The 17,368-nt window shown below is 42.8% G+C and overlaps 1 long non-coding RNA gene across 1 annotated transcript; it reads right to left on the bottom strand.

Moving 5' to 3' along the window:
* Positions 1-12,176: 12,176 nt before the first annotated feature.
* Positions 12,177-16,996, bottom strand: LOC104680218. The gene is made up of 2 exons (XR_750420.2): positions 16,904-16,996; positions 12,177-12,516 (listed from the first exon to the last, which is right to left on the bottom strand). It is a non-coding gene; the product is annotated as an uncharacterized LOC104680218 (long non-coding RNA).
* Between the last annotated feature and the right edge of the window lie 372 nt (positions 16,997-17,368).

Raw genomic sequence — 17,368 nt, 5'->3', positions numbered from 1 at the left:
TCCTGTCAGCGAGACCACGAACCCACCAGAAAGAAGAAGCTGCAGACACATCTGAACATCTGAAGGAACAAACTCTGGACACACCATCTTTAAGAACTGTAACACTCACTGCAAGGGTCTGTGACTTCCTTCTTGAAGTCAGCAAAACCAAGAACCCACCAATTCTGGACACATGGTGAGGTTATTAGGTCATAAGAGGGGAGACCTCATGAATGGAATTAGTGCCCTCAGAAAGAGGCCCCAGAGGGCTGCCTCTCCCCTTCCACCACGTGAGGACACAGAGAGGTGCTGCTCACCAACCAGAAGGCAGGCCCTCCGTAGACACCACACCACATCTTCCGGTGTCTTTATCAAAGACTTTCCAGCCTCCAGAACCATGAGGAAACACATCGTTTTGTTTATTTACTTATTATTTATTTGCGACGGAGTTTCACTCTTGTTGGCCAGGCTGGAGTGCAATGGCACGATCTTGGCTCACCGCAACTGCTGCCTCCCGGGTTCAAGCGATTCTCCTGCCTCAGCCTCACCAGTAGCTGGGATTACAGGCATGCACCACCATGCCTGGCTAATTTTTGTATTTTTAGTAGAGATTGGTTTCATTATGTTGGCCAGGCTGGTCTTGAACTACTGACCTTGAGGCCCAGCACAGTGGCTCACGCCTGTAATCCCAGCACTTTGGGGGGCTGAGGTGGGCAGATCACCCAGTCAGTGTTATAGCAGCCCAAACAGACTGAAACACTCCTGCAAAAGCATGCCAAGAACAAAGGGCCTTTTCTTTTAGGGTCAGGATCAGTGATGGTTTTTAGCAACCATTTTGCCTTGGACCTTTCCTGTCCAACTCCTGTCCAACTTCTCATGCTCTCTTGATTTGACACTCAGGTGTATGGCCAGCAGACTCCTACAGGGCCACTAACAGCTCCTCTGCAAAGTGCCCTGGTAGCACAAAGGTGTCAGTCCTTCCTCTCAGCCACCACTGCCTAGGGAGAGAGGGACAGAAGTAACAAGTGAGAAGACCCCTCATATCTTCTCTCACTCTACCTCGTGATGATGATATTCAAAATCTGTGGGCTCCTTTAGTCTGAGCATCACTAGTGTATTATTGTATGTTATAATACAGCATAATACAGTGTAGTGTAATATAGTATATGATATTCGCTAATCTATTTTTCATTTGTTTAGGTTTCTGGAGGGATCCAGCTTCTGTTACTCTCTCGTCCCATAAGTTGGATACCACTATTTTTTTTTTCATTGTTAAGTTGAATTTTATTAGTATCATGCAAATGTTCCCTTCCACCACCGACTATTAATGTGAAAAATTATATATAGCTAGCATTTTTTAAAATACCAAATTCTGTCTCATCATATACCACTATTTTATGTGTAATTCTATTATTATTTATTTATTTACTTATTTATTTTGAGATGGTGTCTTGCTCTGTTGCTCAGGCTGGGGTGCAGTGGTACGATCTCAGCTCACTGCAACCTCCGCCTCCCAGGTTCAAGCGATTCTCCTGCCTCAGCCTCCCAAGTAGCTGAGACTACAGGCGTCTGCCACCACGCCTGGCTAATTTTTGTGTTTTTAGGAAAGACAGGGTTTCACCATGTTGGCCAGGCTGGTCTTGACTCTTGACCTTGTGATCCACCTGCCTCGGCCTCCCAGAGTGCTGGGATTACAGGTGTGAGCCACCGTGCCTAGCCTTGTGATTCGATTTTTCTAGCTAATGATAATCACTTTCTGAAAATAAGTGCTTTTACTTTTATCTTAATATTTTCAAAAAATATTTCTTTACCAGAACTTTTCCTTCATCAGTGAATAGCGTTCATTGGACAGTTCTTCCTGTGAACTGTCAAGGAAAAGGGAAAAGGAAACTTCTGGGTTACTTTGCCCTTACAATTCTAACTGCACATCCATGGACACATCACCAAATGCTATTTGTTGTCTCACATATTTGACAGATGAGTTGAAATGCTTTTCTGTAATTCAGCAAACATTTAACACGGGAACAGTGTGCTAGGCTTTTGTGAAATATATAGATGCATGAGAAAGTCTTGGCCACCCGTGGATGATAAGACACAAACAGATAATTTCAGAAGAACTATTTCAGGCATCCCTTCTGAGTCACCACTGGCAATAGATTGGGCCTTAGACCAAGAAAAATGAAACCCAAGATAAAAAAAAAAAAAAGTCCTTTCAATTTACTGGGCAACCAACCAAAACTATAGACTTTTCAGGTTTTAGATAACATTACAAAGAATCTTTCTTGATTGTACATTTGCTCTTGTAGCAACATAAAACGTTTTCTGTGTTTATAGTTAAAGTGCTGGTTATGTGACTGTTTTACCGTTGGGGATAGATGTGGATTTTTACTTGTGTTTAATTGTGGAGAGTGAATACATAACTCCTCTCCTCCCCAGCTCCTGCCTACCTTTGGGGGGGTGCTGAGGGGGAATCAGGAAGGAACTAAAACACAAGGCTTTTCCTCCCATTTTACATTCAAACTTGTCTCACAGGAAATGAACAAAATAGTGTTTCTCAAATGTAACATTGTACTTCTCTGTGCTGTGGTACAAAAAGAGCTTTACAGGAATTTTTTTTAAAGCACAAATGTGGACTTGGGTTTTCTTTTCTTCTCTTTCTTTTTTTCTTTGAGATAGAGTCTCACTCTGTCCCCAAGGCTGGAGTGCAGTGGAGCGATGTCGGCTCACTGCAACCTCCGACTCCAGAGTTCATGCAATTCTCCTGTCTCAGCCTTCTAAGTAGCTGGGATTACAGGCGCCTGCCACCACACCTGGCTAATTTTTGTATTTTTAGTAGAGACAGGGTTTTGCTATATTGGCCAGGCTAGTCTTGAACTCCTGACCTCACGTGATCCACCCATCTCAGCCTCCCAAAGTGTTGGAATTACAGGTGTGAGCCACCGCGCCTGGCCAAGAACTTGGATTTTCATTTCCTAGAGAATAAATGCCAAGCTCCTTTACATTCAAGATCTGCAACATCTCATCCCAAATCATTTCCAGCTTTATCTACATATCCACCCTTACTCCATGTACCCAGCAATATCCTGTGAAGCATGTGGAATATTTTTATTTCCATATCTGGATTCCATTCCCCCCTTTAAAATGCCCTTCTATCTTTTCTTTCCTCACAATCCTACTGCTAAAATCCTCATCTTTCAAGGCACATCTTCAAAGAGGAGGCATCCATAAAGCATCCCACTCACCCTTCTCCAAACTAGTATTTCCCCTTTCCTGAATTTTAATAATTTTCTATAATTAAGAGTTATTGTGGTCGGAGTAGTGGCTCATGCCTGTAATCCAGCACTTTGGGAGGCTGAGGTGGGCACATCACGTGAGGTCAGGAGTTCGAGACCATCCTGGCCAACATGGTGAAACATCATCTCTACTAAAAATACAAAAATTAGCTGGACATGGTGATGCACGCCTGTAGTTCCAGCTACTCGGGAGGCTGAGGCAGGAGAATCGCTTGACCCTGGGAGGCGGAGGTTGCAGTGACCTGAGATTGGCCACTGTTCTCCAGCCTGGGCGACAGAGTGAGACTCCATCTCAAAAAAAAAAAAAAAAAAGGCCGGGCGCGGTGGCTCAAGCCTGTAATCCCAGCACTTTGGGAGGCCGAGACAGGCGGATCACGAGGTCAGGAGATCGAGACCATCCTGGCTAATACGGTGAAACCCCGTCTCTACTAAAAAATACAAAAAAGTAGCTGGGCGAGGTGGCGGGCGCCTGTAGTCCCAGCTACTCGGGAGGCTGAGGCAGGAGAATGGCGTAAACCCGGGGGGTGGAGCTTGCAGTGAGCTGAGATCTGGCCACTGCACTCCAGCCTGAGCGACAGAGCGAGACTCCGTCTCAAAAAAAAAAAAAAAAGAAAAGAAAAGGAAAGAAAAAAGGAAAAAAAAGTTATTGCTTTTGTAATCAGAAATAAAAATTAAATGGTTTGCCTTTGCTTTATTGGTAAATTAAAACAAAGAAATAAAAACTAAAAAGTATGAAATAGCTTGCCAAATAAAACATGAACATAACATGTTTTTTCTTTCTTTTTTTTTTTTTAAGGCCGATTCGATCTTTGCTTACTGCAACGTCCTCCTCCCAGGGTCAAGTGATTCTTCTGCCTCAGCCTCCCTAGTAGCTGGGGTTACAGGCACGTGCCACCACACCCAGCTAATTTTTGTATTTTTAGTAGAGACAGGTTTCATTGGCCAGGCTGGTCTTGAACTCCTGACCTCAGGTGATCCACTGGCCTCAGCCTCCCAAAGTGCTGGGATTACAGGTGTGAGCCACTGCGCCCAGCCTAAACTTTTGCACCTTGAATATAAGCAGAAGGACACAACTGATAACTGCCTAAGACGTGCATCAGCCTCATTCTCTGATCAATGTCTTCCCTTCTCCCACCTTCAGCCCCTACCCTCATTCCAAACACGTAGCAATAAAAAGTTTACAAGAAGGGGAAATAAAAATGATATAGTTGGTTCAGAATGCAAAAACATACATACCTCCGTGGCACAGAAACAAACAAAAATTACACAGTGAAGAGAGCTGAATTGCAGCTGTATACCTACTTGTCTTCTGTTCATACGCCCAGGACTTTGGCTCCCACAGGGTAGTGAAGAGTAGCAGTAGACAACATCACGCAGAGAGCTCTGAGGATGGGGACTAGCGATAGGGCTCCCTCTTGTGATGGAGCCTGAAAAAAAGTTGGATACCCCATGGCTTAAAGCTACGGAAGCAGAAGTCGGGAAAGAGGAATTCAGGGACAGACCCTAATGTAGTGAAGGAATCAAAAGAAAAAATACAACATTTTAATGGAAGATTTTTTAAATGACAAATTAATGCATGTCATAGTCCTATGAATTTTTCTCAAATTGACATGTGAGTTTAATTTTTTGGTATTCCTGCCTTATTTTGATAGTGTAAAAATGTGATAATTGGCCGGGCGCGGTGGCTCAAGCCTGTAATCCCAGCACTTTGGGAGGCCGAGACGGGCGGATCACGAGGTCAGGAGATGGAGACCATCCTGGCTAATACGGTGAAACCCCGTCTCTACTAAAAAATACAAAAAACTAGCCGGGCGAGGTGGTCCCTGTAGTCCCAGGCGCCTGTAGTCCCAGCTACTCGGGAGGCTGAGGCAGGAGAATGGCTGTAAACCCGGGAGGCGGAGCTTGCAGTGAGCTGAGATCCGGCCACTGCACTCCAGCCTGGGCGGCAGAGCAAGACTCCGTCTTAAAAAAAAAAAAAAAAAAAAAAAAAAATATATATATATATATATATATATATATATATATATGTGATAATTGTGATATTGTAAATATTGTGATATTTACAATATCCAAGTAAGGCAGGAATACCAAGAAAAAATGCCGTGTTTCTGCTTCTGAACTGAGGTCCCAGGCTGCTATGTGGAGGTAAAGGCAATACTGTCAGGTAGGAAAAAGAGCATGGAGGGAACAGGAAAGAGAAAATAGATAAAAGACTACAGCTCTTTCCGCTCAGAATAGCCTCCTGCAAAGTAAAATTCAGAACCACATTAAAATATTTTACATAAGAAAGAGTATGAATTCCACCTCCCCAGTTAAGAGTATGAATTCACTCTAGATAAAATTAGGCCTGGCGGCCAGGCGCGGTGGCTCAAGCCTGTAATCCCAGCACTTTGGGAGGCCGAGACGGGCGGATCACGAGGTCAGGAGATCGAGACCATCCTGGCTAACATGGTGAAACCCCGTCTCTACTAAAAAATACAAAAAACTAGCCGGGCGAGGTGGCGGGCGCCTGTAGTCCCAGCTACTCGGGAGGCTGAGGCAGGAGAATGGCGTAAACCCAGGAGGCGGAGCTTGCAGTGAGCTGAGATCCGGCCGCTGCACTCCAGCCCGAGCGACAGAGCGAGACTCCATCTCAAAAAAAAAAAAAAAAAAAAAGTCAAATCATTACAGAACAATTTTAAAACATCAAGAACAACAAGAAAATCTTAAGGGCTATCAGAGATAAAAGACAGATTGGGGGAAAGGAATGACAATTAGGCAACTGTCTTCTCAACTGAGAGATTAAATGCCACAAAGAAGCCTGAAGTAGTATCTTCAAGGTGCTGAGGGAAAACAGTATCTACACTGCTGAACTACTGCAGTGTGGGTGCAAAATAAAACAAGCTTTCATTCTTTTCCACAAAAATATATTTAATAAGACAGTTATGTAAAATTAAACAATATTTTTGACATTTTGTCAATAATTCAAACTCTTACCAATAATTCAAACTCATTGATACCTAACTGGGAGTGCTTTGTATTTTGGAAGATTCCCTAAACTAAAAGTATATTCATGGCTGGGCACGGTGGCTCACACCTGTAATCCCAGCACTTTGGAAGGCCGAGGTGGGCAGATCACAAGGTCAGGAGTTAAAGACCAGTGCCCTCATGAAAGAGTTGGTGAAACCCCAACTCTACTAAAAATACAAAAATTAGCTGGGTGTGGTGGTGGGCGCCTGTAGTCCCACCTACTGGGGAGGCTAAGGCAGGAGAATCACTTGAACTGGGGAGGTGGAGGTTGCAGTGAGCCGAGATCATGCCACTGCCCTCCAGCCTGGGTGACAGAGTGAGACCCCATCTCAAAAATATATATATATGTATATAATATATATATAAAAAATATGTGTGTGTATATATATTTACATATTTACAACATATGTAAATATAACTGAAGGACTACTTCAAATGTTGAAATTCACAGAATTCTAAAGATTTATAGCCTAGAAGTATCATAAACTTGTCTACAGTCAAACATACTGTGCTAATTACGAAAAAATGTCTTAACAACTATTAAACCAAAAGGAGAAAAAAATTGAGGGGAAATATATGGTTTTAAAGTCCTGTGACAATCGGAAGATTAGTAATTGCGGTTTTTCCCATTAAAAGTAATGGCAAAAAACACAATTACTTTTGCACCAACCTAATAAAAAGTAATAATACAGGCCGGGCACAGTGGCTCAGGCCTGTAATCTTTGGGAGGCCGAGGCAGGCGGATCGCGAGGTCAGGAGATCAAGAGTATCCTGGCTAACACGGTGAAACCCTGTCTCCACTAAAAAAAAGAAAAAAAAAAAATTAGTTGGGCATGGTGGGGGGCGCCTGTAGTCCCAGCTACTGGGGAGGCTGAGGCAGGAGAATGGCGTAAACCCGGGAGGCGGAGCTTGCAGTGAGCCGAGATCGCGCCCCTGCACTCCAGCCTGGGCGACAAAGCGAGATTCCGTCTCAAAAAAAAAAAAAAAAAAAAGTAATAATATGAAATCGATTTAATGACCAGAATTTCTTATGGAATCCTTGATTGTCACTTTTGGCAGCTTAACCCCATTTGTCAGAAGGTAGTGTGCTATACTGTCAGAAATTCTCCACTGTCTCATCAGAGCCATGCCAAATGCAGTAAGAACCCTGGCTGAAAGTTAGGAAGTTGATGTTAGCAACTTGGAGTGCTGCACACACCTTCTCCATAGAGGCTGTATCCTGATGCTTATATGTATCCCTGAAAGATTTAAAGGCCTGTCACCCTTTCATATCAAAAAATACCTTCTCAACATGCTTTAAAATGGTTCCTTACTTTGGCGGAGGGAGACAACCACATACATCCTATACAGAAATTTATCACAATAAGGTTCCAAATCCTATTTTATATTTTAAACTACACTATGGTAATATTTAAACCATTCCATTCCAGACAATATTCCACACTAGAACAGTAAATATCTTTAAAAAAAAACAAAAACAAAACCAAAAATACTGGTCAGGCACGGTGACTCATGCCTGTAATCCCAGCACTTTGGGAGGCAGAGGCGGGCAGATCACAAGGTCCGGAGTTGGAGACCAGCCTGGCTAACATGGTGAAACCCTGCCTCTACTAAAAATACAAAAATTAGCCGGGCATGGTGGCATGCACCTGTAATCCCAGCTACTCGGGAGGCTGAGGCAGGAGAATCGCTTGAACCTGGGAGGCGGAGGTTGCAGTGAACCGAGATTGAGACACTGCACTCCAGCCTGGGTGACAGAGTGAGACTCCATCTCGAGAAAAAGAAAAAAGCAAACAAACAAACAAAAAACTGCATATAGTCTCTCTCTCTCTCTCTCTCTCTCTCTCTCTCTCTCTGCAGGCCGTGGCTGATGCTCACCGAGGATGGCAGCACTGGTGTGAACAAAGAGGCTGCTTAAAGTCAGTGCCCATTCTGATAGGTCAGTGCCCTATTCTGGCTGGTGACTGCCCATGCTATCCTAGGGGTAAATACCTTTAATATAGCTCCTGAACACTTCCTTACTTGCTAGTAAATACTGTTACCCCAAAGCCCAAGTATCTGCCAGTTATCTCTCCCAGAACACCCTCTCACCTCCCCTATCTCTCCACCGCTCCCCCCCCACCACAATCCTTCTATCCTCCTTCAACAGCCCCTCCCCCGCAACCCCACCTGCAGGAAGAGAGCATCCTGATTAGTCAGCTCAGTTTGATTCCAGGGCCCTGGTTGTTACATATTTTGAATAATACCTTGTATTGTAGCAGGTCTTCTTGAAAGTGGCAAGAGGAAAAGTGACTCAGATACATTTGTACACAGAAAACAGATTTTAGCACACAAATTGATAAATTATGTCAGAAAATTTAACAATTGTGAAAAAAATTATGGGGTGAGGGTGCTTAAAAGAATGTTAAATTAAACCTCCAGAGAACACTATTATGATGGAGTGGGGGATGAAGTTATACAACAAATTATTCAAGCATACTTTAAATGTCACGATGTGTTTAAGAAAAGATAAAAACAGTAAAAAGCTTTCGATTTTGTTAGAAAAAAGTATTTTGTGGCCGGGCATGGTGGCTTACACCTGTAATTCCAACATTTTGGAAGGCCACAGCAGGTGGATCACCTGAGATCAGGAGTTCGAGACCAGCCTGGTTAACACGGTGAAACCCCGTCTCTGCTAAAATATAAAAATTAGCCAGGGGTGGTGGTGTGCCCCTGTAATCCCAGCTACTCCAGAGGTTGAGGTATGATAATTGCTTGAACCCAGGAGGCTGCGGTTGCAGTGGGCCGAGATCATGCCACTGCACTCCAGCCTGGGTGACAGAGTGAGACCCTGCTCCAAAAAAAAAAAAAAAAAAAAAAAAGGAAAAAAGAAAAAAGCATTTTATTAAATAATATACATGTAAAAAAATTTAAAGTCCATTATAAAAGAATCGAATTGTATAGCCCCCAATAAGAAAAAGAAAGAAAATATAGGAAAATGTATCAAACCAATTGGTTAGTCCAGGCAAACAAGATAGGTTGTGTTAAGGCAATGATGGAGAAGAAAAAAGGAAAGCAAAAGATAATAAACAGAAAGCTTCTACTGAACGAGCTTTTAAAAATACCCATGCTCTTTGGAACACTTGTGCAGTTCGTGGGAATGTAAAATGATGCAGCTGCTATGGAAAACAGAATGGAGGTTCCTCAAAAAATTAAAAATATACTTACCATATGATCCAGCAATTCCACTTCTAGCTACATATCCAAAATAATTGAAAGCAGGATTTCAAAGAGATATAGTATTTGCACACCAGTGTTCACCATGGCGTTATTCACAATAGCTAAGATGTGGAAACAATCTAAATGCCCATTGATAGATGAACGGATAAAGAAAATGTGTTATGTACATACCATGAAATATTATTCAGCCTTAAAAAAGAAGGAAATGCCAACACATGCTACAACATAGATGAGCCTTGAGGACATTATGCTACGTGACATAAGCCACAAAAGACAAATACTGTATGATTCCACTTATATGAGGCATCTAAAGTAGTCAAACTCATAGAAACAAAAAGTAGAATGGTGGTCGCCAGGAGCTGATGAGAAGGGGAAGTGAGGAGTTGTTTAATGGGTGTAGATGGCCGGGGGCAGTGGCTCACGCCTGTAATCCCAGCACTTTGGGAGGCCAAGGTGGGTGGATCACAAGATCAGGTGTTTGAGACCAGCCTGGCCAATATGGTGAAACCCCATCTCTACTAAAAATACAAAAATTAGCTGGGCATGGTGGCAGGCGCCTTAGTCCCAGCTACTTGGGAGGCTGAGGCAGGAGAATCGCTTGAACCTGGGAGGCGGAGGTTGCAGTGAACTGAGATCGCACCACTGCACTCCAGCCTGGGCAACAGAGCGAGACTCTGTCTCAAAAAAAAAAAAAGGCGTAGAGATTCAGCTTCGCAAGATGAAAAAGTTCTGGAAATCTGTTGCATCACAATGTAAATTTACTTAACACTACTAAACTGTACACTTAAAAATGATTAAGATGGCAAATTTTACATTGTGGGTTTGTTGTTGTTTGTTTTACCACAATTTAAAAAAATACCCATTCTTAGGATCTAAGTAATTTTTTTCTTTCTTTTTCTTTTTCGTTTCTTGAGATGCAATCTTGCTCTGTCACCTAGGCTGGAGTGCAGGGGCACGATCTCAGCTCACTGCACTCCTGGGTTCAAGTGATTCTTCTGCCTCAGCCTCCCAAGTAGCTGGGACTACAGGCATGTGCCACCAGGCCCGGCTAATTTTTGTATTTTCAGTAGAGATGGGTTTCACCATGTTGGACAGGCTGGTCTGGAACGCCTGACCTTATGATCTGCCCACCTTGGCCTCCTGAAGTGCTGGGATTACAGGCATGAGCCACTGTGCCCGGCTGATCCAAGCAATTTCAATTTAATGTCTCTATGGGAACAGGGAGCAAATTCCCTTTGCTCTCTGCCTGGGTATTCCTGAACCTTTTTTAAAGCTTCCCAGATAACTTTTTATATACAGCCAAGGTGAAAGTAATTGAAGTCTGCATTTCCTTTAAGAAACTTACCTATGGCCGGGCCCGTGGCTCACGCCTGTAATCCTAACACTTTGGGAGGCCAAGGCGGGAGGATTACCTGAGGTCAGGAGTTTGAGACCAGCCTGACCAATATGGAGAAACTCCATATCTACTAAAAATACAAATTAGCTGGGCATGGTGGCGCATGCCTATAGTCCAGCTACTCGGGAGGCTGAAGCAGGAGATTTGCTTGAACCTGGGAGGCGGAGGTTGCAGTGAGCCAGAGGTTGCAGTAAGCTGAGATTGCGTCATTGCCCTCCAGCCTGGGGAGAGAGGGAGACTCTGTCTCAAAAAAAAAGAAAAATAATAATAATAAAAAAGAAGCTTATCTAAAACAAAATCATGAATTTGAAACAAAATTAGAAAAGAAGAGTGGGAGAGAGAGTTTGGAAAGATAAATATAAAGCAAATAGAGGGCCGGGTGTGGCCGCTCACTCCTGTAATCCCAGCACTTTGAGAGGCCGTGGCAGGCAGATTACCTGAGGTCAAGAATTCGAGACCTACCTGGCCAACATGGTGAAAACCCTTCTCTACTAAGAATACAAAAATTAGCCAGGTGTGATGGGGCACATCTGTAATCCCAGCTACTCAGGAGGCTGAGGCAGAAGAATCGCTTGAACCTGGGAGGCGGAGGTTGCAGTGGGCCAAGATAATGTCATTGCACTCCAGTCTGGGCAGCAGAGTGAGATTCCATCTCAAAAAAAATAAAAAATAAAAAAATAAATCATACAGCAGGTGGAGGCCCAGGCTTTGAGGGAAGCTCAGCTTCTTCACTCACTGCATGTGACAGCTGGGGCCTCACTTCTCAACTTGCAATGGACAGAGCGCAGTGGAGCTTCTTAACCTGGATGGGAGATGGGAGAAGGGAGATGGATTTGCAGACGCATTCATGTGGAGACAGTTATCTTGAAACTTATATTGTGCCATTATCAATGAGAACAACTGCAGCCTTCCCTGGGATAGAATGGGGAAGTTCAATAATTTCCATAATTTAAAACAAAGCAGTAAGTCAAAGTCAAAGATTCCTAAAAGGATTTTAATTACTGCAAGAGTATAGAGTCCCTTCAAACAGACTCCCTTTCTAAAAACACAGCAATCCTAGCTCTGGGGAATAAATGTAATACTGATTGAAACCATAATGATGAGTAAGAATGGAAAAAAGAGCTATGTAATTTAAATCAGCATTTTCTTTTAAAAGTATCTATTTTTTTTAAAAGAAAGAAAAATTATTTCAAAATATGTTTGTTGTCCTATTCTCATTCTACAGACACATTCATAGACATTTCTCTCAAGGTTCTCCTTGAAGAGAGACAGCATCTCCTAGACAAGAAGAAATTACATTTTGCAAGGTTTTGAATGAGAACATGCCTCCAAATCAAACGTGTGTGTTGTCTTAATGGTTAAGATAGGCTCTTGTTTTACAAAGGCAGATTTGATCCTTCTATCAAATCAAGCATGTTTTGATGATTAAAATGTTTGTATACATAGCAATAATCGGAAAGAACACTTTCATTTGTTGAATCCATTTTTCCTCTATCTCTTCTTTCCTGTCTTCCTTGAGTTGCCCATAAGGGCCAGGCAGGTGGTACAAAATAGAGGAAAGTGTTAGATGCAAGAGTAGGGATGCTGGGGTGGTGATGAACTGGAGAGTGGAGACTCCATCTACAACGAGAAGCCACTGGTCAGCAAGAGCCAGTGGGTGCCTTGCAGGAATGCTGGCCCAGTGCTAAGAGATTATCCTGTAATTCAAATAAGCCAGAATTCTTCATATGCATATGAAATCTCTCAGGTTCCAAATGGTTGCAATCCATTTAAACATTTGTTTAAACCAGGCAAGCCAACAGTGAGTGACCAGATTGCAGTCTTTGACTTAACCTGTTTAAGCTCAACTTTCTCATCTAGATCAAGGGGCTACAATACAGATGAATACTTTTTAAAAAATAATAAAATTTGAACTCATTGAGTCCTTACTTTGTGCTAGACCGTGTTTGAAATACTTTATAAATATTAATTCATGGCTGGGCGCAGTGGCTCATGCCTGTAATCCCAGCACTTTGGGAGGCTGAAGAGATCTAGACCATCTTAGCTAACGTGGTGAAACCCCGTCTCTACTAAAAATAAAAAGTGTTAGCCAGGCGTGGTGGTGGGTGCCTGTAGTCCCAGCTACTCAGGAGGCTGAGGCAGGAGAATGGTGTGAACCTGGGAGGCGGAGCTTGCAGTGAGCGTCTCTCTGCCTGGGTATTTCTGGATCTTTTTTAAAACTTTCCAGATAATATTTTATATACACACAGACACACATATATACAGGCTGGGCTCAGTGGCTCAGGTCTGTAATCCTAGCACTCTGGGAGGCCAAGTTGGGCGGATTGCTTGAACTCAGGAGTTTGAGACCAGCCTGGGCAGCATGGTGAGCCATCGTCTCTATAAAAAACACACACACACATACACACACACAAATTAGCTGGGCATGGTGGTACGTCCCAGCTACTCGGGAGGCTGGGCAACAGAGTGAGAACCTGTTTCAGAAAAAAAAAAAAAAAAAAATCTAGTTTTGCCCAAAGTGAGAATCTTCATAGCAAGCAACACCCTTCCCCTCCCCGCTCTTCACACCTAATACTTATCCCCTATGTCCCTCATTTTATTGAAATAAATATTTCTTAGCAGCAGTGCTAGGCAGGCCCAGGCTAGACTCTGTGTAGGGAATCAAGGACGAACCAGACATGGAATTGCCCTGCAGTAGTTCACCGTTGTCAAGAGAAAAAAACAAGAAATTACAGTAATAACAGAGAGAAAGGGGAAAGTGTCATAAGGAACACAGCTAAAGTGTTTGGAAATTTAAAGGAGAGAGATCACTTCCAGCCGCACCCTTAATCACATACTGCCTCACATCTCTTGTATTATTGTCTTGTCTGGTTATTAATTCCTGTGTTATTAAACAACAGCAAGCCAGTCACACTGAATAATTCATGGTGTTGCTTCTTCCTCCGCATCCAGATCATCAGCTCCTCCAAGTCAGGATTAGAGACTCTGATAGGCACATTTCAGGGGCTAATATCTATAGCCCCCTTTTTTTTTTTTTTTAAATTTTGAGGTGGAGTCTCGCTTTGTTACCCAGGCTAGTGACAGAGCTGGTCTCAAACTCCTAAGGCTAGAATGGTCTCAAACTCCCAGGCTAGAATGCAGTGGTGTGATCTTGGCTCACTGCAACCTCCACCTCCTGAGTTCAAGCAATTCTCCTGCCTCAGCCTCCTGAGTAGCTGGGATTACAGGCACGCACCATCTTGCCCGGCTAATTTTTGTATTTTTAGTAAAGATGGGGTTTCACCATATTGGCCAGGCTGGTCTTGAACTCCTGACCTCAAGTGATCCACCTGCCTCGGCCTCCCACAGTGCTGGGATTACAGGTGTGAGCCACGCGCCCAGCCTATCTATAGCCTAAAGAACACCTGCTTCAGCAGAAGAGACCACTAATAAAATGTTATGGGAATAAAGCCTGTAACAATATAGTCCTTTATTAGCTTACTAATATTTCTTCAATTCATTCAACAAAACACAAAATTTAAAGTGATAAATACAAGACTGCTTTTCAGCTGGGCACGGTGGCTCACGCCTATAATCCTAGCACTTTGGGAGACCGAGGCGGGTGGATCACCTGAGGTCGGGAGTTCAAGACCAGCCTGACCAACATGGAGAAACGCTGTCTCTACTAAAAATACAAAATAAGCCGGGTGTGGTGGCGCATGCCTATAATCCCAGCTACTCGGGAGGCTGAGACAGGAGAATTGCTTGAACCTGGGAGGAAGAGGTTGCGGTGAGCCGAGATCGTGCCATTGCACTCCAGCCTGAGCAACAAGAGTGAAACTCCATCTCGGAAAAAAAGAAAAAAGAAAAAGAAGACTGCTTTTCCCTATAGTCACCTTTTTTCTCTTCTAGTGGGAAAAAATGTCTTCCCATTGCTGTTTCCTGGTTCCAGTGATGGACATCTCAGTTGGGTTTGTTCTCTCCTCTTGGCTACACAGAAATGTTAAATAAAGGTGACTAACTGTAATAGTAAACACACCTTGGGTGTTTAGACTGTTTTTATATAGTAATCTCAGACTCTTCTGAGAGCTCTTTTGTGTGTGCACCACCAGAGTATTGCCTTTTGGCATTATTTCCAAGTCTTTCTGAAAAACATGCTATGTTTCCTTTTTTTGTTTCTGATTTTTAAATGACAGATGGTTAGGAAATGTCTTCTTTACTCTTATAATTATTTTCCCCAGTTTTTCTCCATTAAACAGCAATTACTCTCCTGCATAATCTTCCTAAGTAGTTATTTTCTAGCTCCTGAAGAGCATAATCACCATGAATGCATTCATCTTATGCACGTCATGGTTTTTCTCAGCGTGAAACTTCTATTGAATATACCACAGTAACTAACACAGACACTTAAACATGTTTGGTAGTTAACTTTTTATAAGTGGACCAAATTTTTAGATGAAACATTCATCTGTTTTACAAAGGGTCGTTTTCCTGGAATCGATCCAAAAGTATCTTCAAAGGGAAATTAGAAATATGATTACCATGTTTTAAATATTTTCCAAGGGAGTAGTGGAGTGATAAAAATCTTTTTCCTCTGGCTTAAATTATATCACATTTATACCATGCTAAGCAGTTTACAAAACATGCAAATTACCTGCTTTGTGAAGAAGTAAAACCCTTGTAAATTTATTTCTTCATGCTAGCAATATAAAAAACACTTTAACTTACATTATACCAAACAAACTTCATTTGTATTAATTAATTAATTTATTTATTTGAGAGGGAATTTTGCTCTGTTGCCCAGGCTGGAGTGCAGTGGCGTGATCTCGGCTCACTGCAACCTCTGCCTCCTGGGTTCAAGTGATTCTCCTCCCTCCGCCTCCGAAGTAGCTGGGATTACAGGCACTTGCCACCAGGCCTGGCTAATTTTTGTATTTTAAATAGAGACGGGGTATCACCATGTTGGCCAGGCTGGTCTCAAACTCCTAACCTCAGGTGATCTGCCCGCCTTGGGCTCCCGAAGTACTGGGATTACGGATGTGAGTCACCAGGCTCGGCCCCCAAAAAACTTGAGATTTAACTGTTAAACATATAAGTCAAACTATAACACAGTAGTGAAAACAGAAACAAGCAGTTATATCTTCAGAAGAATTATAACTTATCTAAAAGCTTGGAAGCAGTAAATGAAATATCAAAAAACAAAAATAAGAGATTTGATAATCTGTGAATTGTAATATTAAAGGTGATTTTGACAGGCCACATTATTTTACCAGAAGCCACTCATGATGAATTTAGAAGAAATGTTATTCTTGGCATTTGGTGTTCAGCAATGTCTACATTTTACAAATAATCTCAAAAGCCAATGACACACAGAATTTTTTGCTTTTGTTGTTGAGTCAAAGTTTGAATTCTGTGTAAGGCATTGTATCCCTGAGAGAGCCCCTCACTAAAAAGTAGGCTGGGCACGGTGGCTCATGGCTGTAATCCCAGCACTTTGGGAAGCCGAGGCAGGTGGATCAACTGAGGTCAGGAGTTCAAGACAAGCCTGGCCAACATGGTTTAACCCCACCTCCACTAAAAATACAAAAATTAGCCAGGTGTGGTGGTACATATCTGTAATCCCAGGTACTTGGGAGGCTGAGGCAGGAGAATCACTTGAACCTGGAAGGTGGAGGTTGCAGTGAGCCAAGATCACGCCACTGCACTCCAGCCTAGGTGACAGAGCGAGAAGTCATCTCAAAAAAAAAAAAAAAAAAAAGGGGGAGGGGGGGAGGGATTGCATTGGGAGTTATACCTGATATAAATGATGAATTGATGGGTGCTGACGAGTTGATGGGTGCAGCACACCAACATGGCACAAGTATACATATGTAACAAACCTGCACGTTATGCACATGTACCCTAGAACTTAAAGTATAAAAAAAAAAAAGTATCCTATCTGAACCACGGTCTTAGTCTGTGCTGCTATAACAAAATGCCACAGATTGGGTAATTTATTTATTAAAAAACCCAGAAATCTATATCTTACAGTTCTGACGGCTGAGAAGTCCAAGATGAAGGCACCAGCAGGTTTGTTGCCTGGTGAGGACCCAGTCTTTACTTTCATGAATGTTGCATCCTCAGGAGGGAGGAACGGTGTGACCTCACATGGCAGAGGGCAGAAGGGGAAAAGGGCTGAATGCAATTGATCAAGCTTTTTGGTAGGTCAGTCAAGCCTAATGCCACTCGTGAGGGCTCTACTCTCATGACTTAATCACCTCTGGAAAGCCCCATTTCTTAACACTGTGACGTTGGTGATTCTGTTTCAAAACATGAGATTTGGAGGGAACACAGACCTTCAAACCATAGTAGACTTCTAGCACCTGAATTTCAGTGTGGTCTGGTCACTTACTGTGACAGACTCACCCTCCAGAAGTCACACGTTAGTGTGTTTGTAAGAAGGAAAGCATACTATTTCTCAAATATGGAGATTACAAAAGGTCTTACTTAGCCC

The sequence above is a fragment of the Rhinopithecus roxellana genome, chromosome 14 (assembly GCF_007565055.1).
Source record: "Rhinopithecus roxellana isolate Shanxi Qingling chromosome 14, ASM756505v1, whole genome shotgun sequence".
In the NCBI taxonomy this organism is placed as follows: domain Eukaryota; kingdom Metazoa; phylum Chordata; class Mammalia; order Primates; family Cercopithecidae; genus Rhinopithecus; species Rhinopithecus roxellana.
Note: the sequence above shows the minus strand (reverse complement) of the source record. Positions and strands in the feature narration are given on the sequence as shown.